This window comes from Sinohyriopsis cumingii, unplaced genomic scaffold (genome assembly GCF_028554795.1).
Source record: "Sinohyriopsis cumingii isolate HCF-2022 unplaced genomic scaffold, ASM2855479v2 utg000127l, whole genome shotgun sequence".
Classification (NCBI taxonomy): Eukaryota; Metazoa; Mollusca; class Bivalvia; order Unionida; family Unionidae; genus Sinohyriopsis; species Sinohyriopsis cumingii.
In genome coordinates, this window is record NW_028315871.1 from 6,361,408 (window position 1) to 6,378,014 (window position 16,607).

The following is a 16,607-nucleotide window of genomic DNA, read 5'->3' on the forward strand; positions in this document are numbered from 1 at the left end:
GTGTTGGTTATACGTAGGATTTGAATTACCATTACTATCATGTTTACCACGATGTCAATACCCTTAGTGTTGGTTATACATAGGATTTGAATTACCATTGTTATCATGTTTACCATGATGTCAATACCCTTAGTATTGGTTATACGTCTGCTCATTCCAAGGGACAGAGATAGTCAGTGTATGAAGTAAAGTCAGCTTGATTGAATTTGTCTGAAATGTACATGTGATATATTTCTGGATAAGTACAACTTGACAAAGAGAGGAGATCTGACTTTGTATATTTGTAAGTTTTCTAACATTGTACCTACCAATATTGTTTTGTGTCTGTCAGTATTGTAGTCAGCTATTAATATTTATGTGTTTATTTTCTATATTTCAATAAAATGTATGATATGCTTCAGTTTTTTGTCTTAACTTGCAGTCCATAACAAATAGCTTGCACATATATACATACATACATACATACATACATACAGGGACATGGTAATTTTGTACTGGACAAAATGGTTCCCCATGCAACCATCACCTTCAGCACTCATCACTCTGAAAATAATACTGTAAGCTCTGTAAAATGACATTGTATAAATTACACACAGATTCTTTTGTACATATCGTGGATTTTTATTTAGTGACCCAGTTAGCACCATTCCAGGTACAGGTAATTTCAAACTGTTATTGTATCATTCCGTACTAGGTCCTAATACATAAAGTTCACCCTACTTGCAGTCCATGCCAAATTAACCATTCCTTGTGACATCCTCTTTTTATGGCTAGGCCAAGAAACGCTTACATACCATGATATCATAAATAAAAAATGGCATCATTAATGACAAGTGACATCATTGCTGATGGTATAGTCTTATGCCAGTTCTCTGTGTGATATGTTCATCAGCATAAAAGAACAACTTGATATGTGGTAGTAATAACTGTCCTTACATATCTAAAAATTGATTTGTGATTTTCTGTTTTAGTGGCAATTTTGTTCAGGTTAAAAAATCAGACAACAAAATGGTATGTATGAAGACTTTTTAAAATTTATAATTGATTTTAATTTATGTATCATATTAATAATTTTTATTTCAGTAAGTAAATTGATTTTATTTCATAAGCTAAGGTGCTTGATCCCACTTTGATGCCATACATGTTGGATGATGCCATGCTTTTGCTTATTGTTTCATGCAAGTCTAAACCCAATGGCATGCTTATTTAATAATTATGCATGTACAGCTCTCTAGGTGTAACTGTATAACTGTCACTGTTTTGTAACCAGCTTTAGAATGCAGTATATTATAATTGTATATGTTATTTTATGAATGTACCTACACTGGAATGTATAAATATACATGTACTATTAATGTACCAACACTGGAATGTATAAATATACATGTACTATTAATGTACCAACACTGGAATGTATAAATGTACATGTACTATTAATGTACCAACACTGGAATGTATAAATATACATGTACTATTAATGTACCAACACTGGAATATATAATTGTACATGTGCTATTAACGTACCAAGGCTGGAATGCAGCATAATATAATTGTACATGTTATCTTGTATGAATGTACCAGCGATGGAATAGTACAATATAATGGTACATCTTTTCTTGTAGGAATGTACCAACCCTGGAGTAAAATGAAATACAGTTCTACATCTTAATTGTACCAGCTTAAGCATGTTCTTCCTTTTTCTTCTACCCTGCTAATTTAACACCAAAATAAAAATGAAATAATGGCTTCAATACGGTAATATTTATGTTATTCAGCAACTGCATTTTATAAAATTTCCAGCATCAAAGAACAATCTGGTCATCAGAGTATAACATTCCCTATTACACAGAACAATTTGGTCATCAGAATGCAACATTCACAGCTACATAGAACAATATGGTCATCAGAGTATAACATAAATTGTGTTGTACAATTCCAGACCCAGTGCTGGGGCATCTTTTTCCATGCACATGTTTCTGTTTTTATTTGACATGTTTAATTTTTCTTTGCAGAAAAACAGAACACCTTTGAGGGATCTGAATATGCAGATGAGGAGTGAAAGGAGTTGAAAGGAAAGAATATTGCTGACACAGCACTTTGTGAAACACCACCAGATTTTCTGAAATGTTCTTATAAATACATTTGATTACAAATTTTGTCCCTGTAGCTAAGCTACACTGAGGCTACTGGGATTTGTCCCTGTAACTAAGCTATACTGTGACTACTGGGACTTGTCTCTGTAACTAAGCTACACTGTGGCTAGTCTCTGTAGCTAAGCTACAATATGATTAGTAGGAATCATCTCTGTAACTAAGTTACAGTATGGCTACTGGGACTTGTCTCTCTGTAGCTAAGCTACAATATGGCTACAGGGACTTTTCTCTGTAACTAAGCTACAGTATGGCTAAAGGGATTTGTCTCTGCACCTGAGCCACAATATGGTCACTGGGACTTGTTTCTTTAGATAAGGTACAATATGATTAGTAGGAATCATCTCTGTAACTTAGCTACATTATGGCTACTGGGACTTATGTCTGTAACTATGCTACAGTATGGCTATTGGGAATGATTCTCATACATATCAATTTTCATTGTTTTAGAACTAAATGCCATTTTTGTCCTTGCTATATTGTCTGGGCACGGGATCCTTTTGTTTCCACACCAATACTTTTGATTGTTGGATTTTTAATGTGTAACCACAAGATTTGTACCACACACACACACACACACACACATGCAAATTCAGTGAATTGTATACCAAAAAGGACACATTTTAACTGTTTTTAGAATTATGTTTAACCTTCATGTCTCAGATTGTATTGATTTTATTCACAAATTTAAACAGGTTTAGTGATGTAGTACTTCATTTAGCCCAGACTTTGACACAGACATTAGAAATTAATCTTTAAAAGTGGATTTAGATAAAATTATGTCATTCATTTTCTGACAGTCAGTATATTCATTATAGGCCAGTATGAAAATAAAAGGCCACAAGATTATAAAAAGATTTTCATTCTTCAAGTAAAATTTAACTTTAACTTCTGATTGGCTGTCATCAAATCACTGGCCAATCAAATGTCATAATTTTAAGTTGAATCTGATTTCAGTATGTGATTCATTTGAAACATTGGAGTTGATCTATTTAACTACATGTATATTGTAGCTGTGATAATTTTATATCCTTTACTTACTATTACACCTGAGTGGCCGAGTGGTCTAAAGCGCTCTCCGTTACGGATCACTGCCATCTCACCTCTGTCTGCGTATGTTCGAGTCTAGGATTCGACCAATGTGGGTATGTGAGAAAGCTTGCCAGTAGCTTCTCGTGGGTCGGTGGTTCTTCCCGGGGTTTTCCCGGGTTCTTCCTCCACCATTATTACTGGCCGCCATAATAGCCTATCATGTGCTGAAAAATGGCGTTAAACCCTACAACAACAACAACAACTTACTATTACATGTATGACATTGTATTATACAGTATGCCCTCACTATAATACCCTTCATTATAATATTGTTCCTATCATGAGGTGGATGTTGTCATGGATTCCATTTTATTAATTTAGTATTAAAACGACATGTATAATGTACTTTATTAAGAGCAATATGATATGACTCCAATAGCCACACAGCACAGTTTACCTTAAGTTGGAATATGTTATGCTCCAGTAGACACAAAGGAAGGTTTTCTTTAAGATGGAATATGTTATGACTCAGATAGACACACAGCAAGGTTTACTTTAAGATGGAATATGATATGACTCCAATAGGCGCACAGCAAGGTTTACTTTAAGATGGAATATGATATGACTCCAATAGACACAAAGGAAGGTTTTCTTTAAGATGGAATATGTTATGATTCAAATAGGCACACAGCAAGGTTTACTTTAAGATGGACCATGCCGTGACTCCAGTAGACACACAGCAAGGTTTACTTTAAGATGGAATATGTTATGACTCAAATAGACACACACGAAGGTTTACTTTAAGATGGACCATGCCATGACTCCAATAGACACACAGCAAGGCTTACTTTAAGATGGAACATGCTATGATTCCAATAGACACACAGCAAGGTTTACTTTAAGATGGAATATGATATGACTCCAATAGACACACAGGAACGTTTACTTTAAGATGGAATATGATATGACTCCAATAGACACAAAGGAAGGTTTTCTTTAAGATGGAATATGTTATGACTCAAATAGGCACACAGCAAGGTTTACTTTAAGATGGACCATGCCTTGACTCGAATAGACACACAGCAAGGCTTACTTTAAGATGGAACATGCTATGATTCCAATAGACACACAGCAAGGTTTACTTTAAGATGGAATATGATATGACTCCAATAGACACACAGGAACGTTTACTTTAAGATGGAATATGATATGACTCCAATAGACACAAAGGAAGGTTTTCTTTAAGATGGAATATGTTATGACTCAAATAGGCACACAGCAAGGTTTACTTTAAGATGGACCATGCCTTGACTGCAATAGACACACAGCAAGGTTTGCTTTAAGATGGACCATGCCTTGACTCCAATAGACACACAGCAAGGTTTACTTTAAGATGGAACATGCTATGACTCCAATAGACACACAGGAAGGTTTACTTTAAGATGGAATATGTTATGACTCCAATAGACACACAGCAAGGTTTACTTTAAGATGGAATTTGCTATGACTCCAATAGACACAAAGGAATGTTTACCGTACTTTAAGATGGAATATGATATGACTCCAGTAGACACACAGCAAAGGTTTACTTTAAGATGGACCATGCCATGACTCCAATAGACACACAGGAAGGTTTACGTTAAGATGGAATTTGCTGTGACTCCAATAGACACACAGCAAAGTTTACTTTAAGATGGACCATGCCATGACTCCAATAGACACACAGCAAGGCTTACTTTAAGATGGAATATGATATGACTCCAATAGACACAAAGGAAGGTTTTCTTTAAGATGGAATATGTTATGATTCAAATAGGCACACAGCAAGGTTTACTTTAAGATGGACCATGCCGTGACTCCAGTAGACACACAGCAAGGTTTACTTTAAGATGGAATATGTTATGACTCAAATAGACACACACGAAGGTTTACTTTAAGATGGACCATGCCATGACTCCAATAGACACACAGCAAGGCTTACTTTAAGATGGAACATGCTATGATTCCAATAGACACACAGCAAGGTTTACTTTAAGATGGAATATGATATGACTCCAATAGACACACAGGAACGTTTACTTTAAGATGGAATATGATATGACTCCAATAGACACAAAGGAAGGTTTTCTTTAAGATGGAATATGTTATGACTCAAATAGGCACACAGCAAGGTTTACTTTAAGATGGACCATGCCTTGACTCCAATAGACACACAGCAAGGCTTACTTTAAGATGGAACATGCTATGATTCCAATAGACACACAGCAAGGTTTACTTTAAGATGGAATATGATTTGACTCCAATAGACACACAGGAACGTTTACTTTAAGATGGAATATGATATGACTCCAATAGACACAAAGGAAGGTTTTCTTTAAGATGGAATATGTTATGACTCAAATAGGCACACAGCAAGGTTTACTTTAAGATGGACCATGCCTTGACTCCAATAGACACACAGCAAGGTTTACTTTAAGATGGAACATGCTATGACTCCAATAGACACACAGGAAGGTTTACTTTAAGATGGAATATGTTATGACTCCAATAGACACACAGCAAGGTTTACTTTAAGATGGAATTTGCTATGACTCCAATAGACACAAAGGAATGTTTACCGTACTTTAAGATGGAATATGATATGACTCCAGTAGACACACAGCAAAGGTTTACTTTAAGATGGACCATGCCATGACTCCAATAGACACACAGGAAGGTTTACGTTAAGATGGAATTTGCTGTGACTCCAATAGACACACAGCAAAGTTTACTTTAAGATGGACCATGCCATGACTCCAATAGACACACAGCAAGGCTTACTTTAAGATGGAATATGATATGACTCCAATAGACACACAGGAACGTTTACTTTAAGATGGAATATGATATGACTCCAATAGACACAAAGGAAGGTTTTCTTTAAGATGGAATATGTTATGACTCAAATAGGCACACAGCAAGGTTTACTTTAAGATGGACCATGCCTTGACTCCAATAGACACACAGCAAGGTTTACATTAAGATGGAACATGTTATGACTCCAATAGACACAGGAAGGTTTACTTTAAGACGGAACATGCTATGACTCCAATAGACACACAGGATGGTTTACTTTAAGATGGAATATGTTATGACTCCAATAGACACACAGCAAGGTTTACTTTAAGATGGAATTTGCTATGACTCCAATAGACACATAGGAATGTTTACCGTACTTTAAGATGGAATATGATATGACTCCAGTAGACACACAGCAAAGGTTTACTTTAAGATGGACCATGCCATGACTCCAATAGACACACAGGAAGGTTTACGTTAAGATGGAATTTGCTATGACTCCAATAGACACACAGCAAAGTTTACTTTAAGATGGACCATGCCATGACTCCAATAGACACACAGCAAGGCTTACTTTAAGATGGAATTTGCTATGACTCCAATAGACACAAAGGAAGGTTTTCTTTAAGATGGAATATGTTATGATTCAAATAGGCACACAGCAAGGTTTACTTTAAGATGGACCATGCCGTGACTCCAGTAGACACACAGCAAGGTTTACTTTAAGATGGAATATGTTATGACTCAAATAGACACACACGAAGGTTTACTTTAAGATGGACCATGCCATGACTCCAATAGACACACAGCAAGGCTTACTTTAAGATGGAACATGCTATGATTCCAATAGACACACAGCAAGGTTTACTTTAAGATGGAATATGATATGACTCCAATAGACACACAGGAACGTTTACTTTAAGATGGAATATGATATGACTCCAATAGACACAAAGGAAGGTTTTCTTTAAGATGGAATATGTTATGACTCAAATAGGCACACAGCAAGGTTTACTTTAAGATGGACCATGCCTTGACTCCAATAGACACACAGCAAGGCTTACTTTAAGATGGAACATGCTATGATTCCAATAGACACACAGCAAGGTTTACTTTAAGATGGAATATGATTTGACTCCAATAGACACACAGGAACGTTTACTTTAAGATGGAATATGATATGACTCCAATAGACACAAAGGAAGGTTTTCTTTAAGATGGAATATGTTATGACTCAAATAGGCACACAGCAAGGTTTACTTTAAGATGGACCATGCCTTGACTCCAATAGACACACAGCAAGGTTTACTTTAAGATGGAACATGCTATGACTCCAATAGACACACAGGAAGGTTTACTTTAAGATGGAATATGTTATGACTCCAATAGACACACAGCAAGGTTTACTTTAAGATGGAATTTGCTATGACTCCAATAGACACAAAGGAATGTTTACCGTACTTTAAGATGGAATATGATATGACTCCAGTAGACACACAGCAAAGGTTTACTTTAAGATGGACCATGCCATGACTCCAATAGACACACAGGAAGGTTTACGTTAAGATGGAATTTGCTGTGACTCCAATAGACACACAGCAAAGTTTACTTTAAGATGGACCATGCCATGACTCCAATAGACACACAGCAAGGCTTACTTTAAGATGGAATATGATATGACTCCAATAGACACACAGGAACGTTTACTTTAAGATGGAATATGATATGACTCCAATAGACACAAAGGAAGGTTTTCTTTAAGATGGAATATGTTATGACTCAAATAGGCACACAGCAAGGTTTACTTTAAGATGGACCATGCCTTGACTCCAATAGACACACAGCAAGGTTTACATTAAGATGGAACATGTTATGACTCCAATAGACACAGGAAGGTTTACTTTAAGACGGAACATGCTATGACTCCAATAGACACACAGGATGGTTTACTTTAAGATGGAATATGTTATGACTCCAATAGACACACAGCAAGGTTTACTTTAAGATGGAATTTGCTATGACTCCAATAGACACATAGGAATGTTTACCGTACTTTAAGATGGAATATGATATGACTCCAGTAGACACACAGCAAAGGTTTACTTTAAGATGGACCATGCCATGACTCCAATAGACACACAGGAAGGTTTACGTTAAGATGGAATTTGCTATGACTCCAATAGACACACAGCAAAGTTTACTTTAAGATGGACCATGCCATGACTCCAATAGACACACAGCAAGGCTTACTTTAAGATGGAATTTGCTATGACTCCAATAGACACAAAGGAAGGTTTTCTTTAAGATGGAATATGTTATGATTCAAATAGGCACACAGCAAGGTTTACTTTAAGATGGACCATGCCGTGACTCCAGTAGACACACAGCAAGGTTTACTTTAAGATGGAATATGTTATGACTCAAATAGACACACACGAAGGTTTACTTTAAGATGGACCATGCCATGACTCCAATAGACACACAGCAAGGCTTACTTTAAGATGGAACATGCTATGATTCCAATAGACACACAGCAAGGTTTACTTTAAGATGGAATATGATATGACTCCAATAGACACACAGGAACGTTTACTTTAAGATGGAATATGATATGACTCCAATAGACACAAAGGAAGGTTTTCTTTAAGATGGAATATGTTATGACTCAAATAGGCACACAGCAAGGTTTACTTTAAGATGGACCATGCCTTGACTCCAATAGACACACAGCAAGGTTTACATTAAGATGGAGAATGTTATGACTCCAATAGACACACAGGAAGGTTTACTTTAAGACGGAACATGCTATGACTCCAATAGACACACAGGATGGTTTACTTTAAGATGGAATATGTTATGACTCCAATAGACACACAGCAAGGTTTACTTTAAGATGGAATTTGCTATGACTCCAATAGACACATAGGAATGTTTACCGTACTTTAAGATGGAATATGATATGACTCCAGTAGACACACAGCAAAGGTTTACTTTAAGATGGACCATGCCATGACTCCAATAGACACACAGGAAGGTTTACGTTAAGATGGAATTTGCTATGACTCCAATAGACACACAGCAAAGTTTACTTTAAGATGGACCATGCCATGACTCCAATAGACACACAGCAAGGCTTACTTTAAGATGGAATTTGCTATGACTCCAATAGACACATAGGAAGGTTTACCGTACTTTAAGATGGAATATGATATGACTCCAATAGACACACAGCAAAGGTTTACTTTAAGATGGACCATGCCATGACTCCAATAGACACACAGGAAGGTTTACGTTAAGATGGAATTTGCTATGACTCCAATAGACACACAGCAAAGTTTACTTTAAGATGGACCATGCCATGACTCCAATAGACATACAGCAAGGCTTACTTTAAGATGGAATATGATATGACTCCAATAGACACAAAGGAAGGTTTTCTTTAAGATGGAATATGTTATGATTCAAATAGGCACACAGCAAGGTTTACTTTAAGATGGACCATGCCGTGACTCCAGTAGACACACAGTAAGGTTTACTTTAAGATGGAATATGTTACGACTCAAATAGACACACACGAAGGTTTACTTTAAGATGGACCATGCCATGACTCCAATAGACACACAGCAAGGCTTACTTTAAGATGGAACATGCTATGATTCCAATAGACACACAGCAAGGTTTACTTTAAGATGGAATATGATATGACTCCAATAGACACACAGGAACGTTTACTTTAAGATGGAATATGATATGACTCCAATAGACACAAAGGAAGGTTTACTTTAAGATGGAATATGATATGACTCCAATAGACACACAGCAAGGTTTACTTTAAGATGGAATATGATATGACTCCAATAGACACAAAGGAAGGTTTACTTTAAGATGGAACATGCCTTGACTCCAATAGACACACAGCAAGGTTTACTTTAAGATGGAACATGCTATGACTCCAATAGACACACAGGAAGGTTTACTTTAAGACGGAACATGCTATGACTCCAATAGACACACAGGATGGTTTACTTTAAGATGGAATATGTTATGACTCCAATAGACACACAGCAAGGTTTACTTTAAGATGGAATTTGCTATGACTCCAATAGACACATAGGAATGTTTACCGTACTTTAAGATGGAATATGATATGACTCCAGTAGACACACAGCAAAGGTTTACTTTAAGATGGACCATGCCATGACTCCAATAGACACACAGGAAGGTTTACGTTAAGATGGAATTTGCTATGACTCCAATAGACACACAGCAAAGTTTACTTTAAGATGGACCATGCCATGACTCCAATAGACACACAGCAAGGCTTACTTTAAGATGGAATTTGCTATGACTCCAATAGACACATAGGAAGGTTTACCGTACTTTAAGATGGAATATGATATGACTCCAGTAGACACACAGCAAAGGTTTACTTTAAGATGGACCATGCCATGACTCCAATAGACACACAGGAAGGTTTACGGTAAGATGGAATTTGCTATGACTCCAAAAGACACACAGGAAGGTTTACTTTAAGATGGACCATGCCATGACTCCAATAGACACACAGGAAAGCTTACTTTAAGATGGAATTTGCTATGACTCCAATAGACACATAGGAAGGTTTACCGTACTTTAAGATGGAATATGATATGACTCCAATAGACACACAGCAAAGGTTTACTTTAAGATGGACCATGCCATGACTCCAATAGACACACAGGAAGGTTTACGTTAAGATGGAATTTGCTATGACTCCAAAAGACACACAGGAAGGTTTACTTTAAGATGGACCATGCAATGACTCCAATAGACACAGCAAGGTTTACTTTAAGATGGACCATGCCATGACTCCAATAGACACACAGGAACATTTACTTTAAGATGGAACGTGATATGACTCCAATAGACACACAGCAAGGTTTACTTTAAGATGGAATATGCCATGACTCCAATAGACACACAGAAAGGTTTACTTTAAGATGGAATATGCAGAGTGAAAAATCGCACTAACTGTAAAAGGAAATGATTTGGTTTCATGCTTTACAGCACAGCATCACAAATAGGTTATTTAGTCCTGAAACAATTGGAGTAAAGTACCTTGCCCAAAGACACACCACATGATCTAACCCAGGCTGATCCATCAGTAGGATTTATAGGTTACTGCATTTGTATGGGAAAATATGAACAAGTTTTTGGATGGTATACTGCACGACCTTGCAGTAACCTTTTTATTGCTCATTTTTTTAATTCTACCTAATGCTTAATTATATTAACAAAATACACAACAAGAATCAAGATAATTGAATGTATGCCCTATTTCAAACTAAATACACAAGCGCAAATTCATCATCACACAACAAAATTATTTCTGCGCACATAACTCCGCCCAGATAAATTTGAACTTAGTCGCACGCTTGAAATAACTTTCGAAAGAAAATGGTGTGTCTAGTTAAAATTGGAATTATCGAGTCATATTGTGAATGAATGTGCATTACAACAACTTTTCCATTTGATCTGAAATGAATAGATTTTGGTATTTTTCTCGATTTTAGGAAATTTTGTGATTATGGACTGGATTTATATGTGACAATTCTACATGAAATACATCAGATTGAAGAAGCTAGGTTGAAGCATGTTGACATCTGCAAATGTGTTTCTGTTTCTGCATTGAATGTTTGAAATCATAATGTGGGAAAAATATGAAGTCTTTCAATTGCAATTATGAAAAAGATGCTATGGAATTTAATGCTTCTTTCATTTTGAGTGCAGTAAGGAGGATGTAATTGTGCTTATCATCGAAATTACAGTACAATTTCGAAATTTGTAATCAAGATTGAGAACCTATGACATGGCTCATGTAATTCAGATTTGCAGAATTAAGAAAATATATTTTGAGGAAATTCAGGATGTAAAACTGTAAGTATATTTTATTTTGCCGTTCTTATCACCAGCTAAAGAAGAGAGTATACGACTTGTCACTTGTATGTTATTTGTAAGGACCTTATCTTGCATCTTTTATATACTGTAGCTAGCCTAAATCCGAAACATTGTATCAACACGAAATGTGCCAAAGCAGCTGGTGTGTGGTAGTCCATGAAACATCTGTTCTAGTTCATTCAGAAACAAATTTAAACAACCACAATGTAAAGAGCATCTTACGTGAGTGTACATGATTTGTGTACAAATCAAAAGTGCTGGCATCTGTGTCCATTGTTTGTTTACAATAGAAAGTAGTTCCTATATGCATGTGAATGTTTTATGTGTATTGTCGTGCGGGTTCAATATCTGGTAATATTGCACAATTCTGACAGAGTAAAGTTAACGTGGAAAAAAATGAGCATATAATAATTGAACTTATGCCATGTCCAGTTTTGAGTCTAGCATGCTAACCACTGAATCACTGCAGCTCTCATTAAAAGAAATAAAGTGATACAGTTTAACAAATCAGAATAACTGTAAAAAGAAAATGGCATGATAGAATGGAGATAATCACAATAACTGTAGAAGATAATGATGTAATCCAGTTTGAATAATTTCAAGTGAAAGAAAATAATAAGAAGGTCAATGAAAGTTGAAAAGACAATAGATGATTTACAACCTGCCTTAAATAAACAGCACAGACCTTTTGTTACAGAAAAATGATATGATCTCAATAATTTTGTCATACCAAAAAACATTCACTCACCAATATACTTTTTGTTTTTCATTTGATGCGAGGAGTCTAAAATCTTCAATCTGTGTAGATCGGTTTTAAATACACATTCAGTTATTATTGAGAGCACACCTATTTGAGAGGCCATCACCTTATGAAGTACATTATATATATATATATATATATATATATATATATATATATATATATATATATATATATATATATATATATTCTAATTACTAATTAGTTAAATTGGATTCACTCATCAGTATGTCATCGCAGTTTTTGTATTCATTTTAGAGGGATATTAATCAAATTGTGTAGAATCTGTTTTTGCCTTGATGTTCTGCATTATAATCATCTGTGTGTGTGTGGTCACATAGAAGTGAGGAAGAAACTGACAAAATCAATGGGAATCAATTTTAAATGCAGTAGTCTGAAGATACAGAAAGGCTTAGAAATGATGTGAAAGTAAACTAAAGTGGGCAAGCGTATAAGTAACTTAGTAAACAGTTACATGTAATTAGACAGATGTGTAAGTAAATGAAGGGTGCCCCATGTGACCAAGTGGTCAAGAGGCTCACTTTTACAGATGACTCACATCTCACCTCAGTATGCATGGGCTTGAGTCTCTGCTCAAACTGAGACTGAAGACATTTAAATATAAATTTTAGCGAAAATTCCATCAAAATCCATCAAGAGCTTTTTGAGAAGTTTAAAATCAAAACTTTTCAGAAAGATAACTTCTGTTAAGGTCAGTATTCATGAGTTCTGGTGATTTCAGAATATACTAATATATTTCTAAACATATATTATCAAGATTAATTTGATATCCTGTTTTTTTTTTTGGGGGGGGGTATTTCACTGGACATTTCTGGAATGATATACTTGTAGCTAATATACACAGAAATTGGAGCTTTATAACGTTAATCCGTTTTATTCGTTTTCATTTTGGTACATGTATGCTATTGTTATCTGTAATATAAAACACACAAGAGATATTAAAAAAATATTATTTTGAGCTTGCAAAGATTATTTAAATTGTTTTAAATTAAATTTTGATTCTCCTGTTAAGTCACAAACGTTTTATCTAATATAATATGTTTACGGAGTTATCACCCCATCCCACCCCCACAATAAACCGGAAAAAATTAAGTGCTCGTTACCTAAGACTATTTCACGGAATTTGCTCAAATTTTCAATGTTTTTATGGTAGAAATGTCGATTTGTTTTTGTTTTTTTAAATTGTGCTAAATTTCTTGAGCTCTGTCACATGTACTCCGATCACTATCACATGCCGGTAGCTATGACTGGAACATCGTTCGTACTTTTCCGTCGGGTTGTGAAACAACCTCAGAAGTAGTTGTAAGAATACACATCAGTTTGATGTGTTTTGTGGTTCGCCTCTAGCAGAGTGCACTACCTATGCTACGACAACAAAGGGCGAGAGCGTTCAGATCGTCTCCTTCCGTCGCCATTATTTTTCAGTGTGAACGAAAGAAGTTCAGAATATAGGCGCTGCATGGCGGCGTACATCCAATGTTTCTTTCTCGACTTCTTTGGAAAAGACCGATTGCGAGTAGCTAATAAAATAACTCCCAATTAGTTAGTTATGTAGTATATTAGATAATGTGGAGAATAAGATCCGGTCAAGAAATTAACGGACGAAGTGGATGACAAGGAAAACAGTACTCGCACTAAGATGGAGTATGCTAGTTACCTGCGGTCTCACAATCACCGAAGTGTGATGTTATTGTAGCTACAACGGCTATTTCAGCAATCTTTAGAATTATCACATGACTGATGTGAACAGGTTTGAATTACAATTGGTAAATGAAGTCAAGTGTATATACAGAGATGAAAACTATTGAGGGAGTTGACAATCAAGTTTGACGTCATTGGCAAAATAACCAAAAAGTTAGAAAAAATCTTGATGAACCAAAGAATTCAGCCTTTTGTTTGTTTTCGGGGGGGGGGGCATGGTTTTTTTTTTTGGGGGGGGGGTAGATTCAATGTCGAAGAATTTACAAAGAGACACTCAAAGAAGTGTAGGAACTGGTGAGTTTAGCTGAGAAAATACAGATGCATTTACACAGCGATGTATGATACCATCTGTATTTTGCTGTATTTATATATTGTGTGTTTGAATGTTTAATATGTTTGGCATTGTCATATATGGTTTCTGTAATCCATACTTTAATTTTTTTACTGTTTTTTTTTAAATATAAATATATACTATTTACAATTACAGCATTCACCGTTCCACTTGAACTTAACTGCTTGCTTGTTTCATGCTAGTCTATGAACTACCTTTATCCACCTTATCTTTTTTCAACTTACAACATAATGGAATTTTAACATTTCTCAGAAAATAGCCCAAGTTATTGACCTATATCGAATTCTCGACAAAATTCATATAAATGCGTAATTAGGTTCACTTTTCACACTAAAAACCTTGCAAAGTGTCAAATTTCAAAATTCATTGGTACCTAAAGTCTTAGAGAAACGTGATATGCTTATACAAGTGGAAAAAGTATTCTGTTGGGCTGAATGCCCTCTTATATCAGTATTACCTTTAACGGCAAAAATGGCACCCGTTTCTAAATGAAAGATTCCATATAGACACGTAAAGTTATAGTATCTTAATACGCTCGTTATACTTCGCAAAATAGGTGCAATAAAAACTCAAGCAAGCTTTTGGACATTGGAGAATGCTATAATTCATGTAGAACAAATATCATAAGTATGGAATATACATATCTAACAAATATCATACGCATATAATACACTTCTCTGAGCCATACGTACCTTTTGGAAAATGAACCTTGACCTCGAGTGAGTGCCTTGCTAGTGTCCACTGACAGTAGAACACGTTAAGTATATCGACTTTCAGAAGACGAGACTAATGTATCTTTATCTTGTACAAGAAAATATTCACTGTTATTTGGCAGGGTTTGTCATTTGAAGATCGTCACTTTTTAACCTTAATATTTTCTTCAATGACCACATATTTACATTTATTTGGTAGGGGATATTTTTCTTAACGTTTTTCGTATAATGTTTCGTTTTCAAACATGTAATTTGCTGCCATTTTACAAAGGGTTACAGTGGCCTACCTTTGTTACAATTTATTCCTTATGTTGGGATATTGTATTGACCCAGATCTCTCTGATTCGATTGAATTTACATCCAATAAGCTTTATTTGTACATTTTTATGGCTGCTACTAATCTCTACCAAATGTAGGTTACAGTGACCTATCGTCAAGTCAAACTACCCTCGTTTGGGTCTTAGATTAAGCGTAGAGCAGGTAGTCGATACATCGCATGACGTGGACATTTTTATTTAATTTTGCTTTATTTTATGCAGCAAGATTTGATTTTATTTATTATATTTTACTCAATGAATTTTTTGAATAAAAACACAGAATTTGTATATTTTGTATAATCTTGCCTTTAATATAGCACTTGATTTTTTGTTCAAATTATTATGTATTGAAGTTGTTACTTGTTATGTGTCATTTTGATTATATTGTTCTGTATTACCTTGCCTTTAATGTATATCGATGTAATTATTATATGTGCATTACACTTTCTTGCCGAATTCCCTTATGACCATAAGTATTTACTGAGCTACATAGTATTGTAATCATTGTGTGCACCTTACCTTTTCTTGTTGAATTCACATCCACCATAATTACCATTGATCTACAAATTACTTATATTAATTTTGTAATATTTATGATCTTATTGGAGTAGATTTTTATTGGAGTTGAGTTCCCCTTTGACTTAAATCACCAGACAATAATAATTTATTTCCTCAATTTACAGTGGTCATACTGTTTTTGGTGTGTGCCATTGAGATGGAGGAGGGGCCATTTTTTAACGACTTTGTTACTGTTTTGGGGTCACGTGTCTCCAAACCTAGATACAG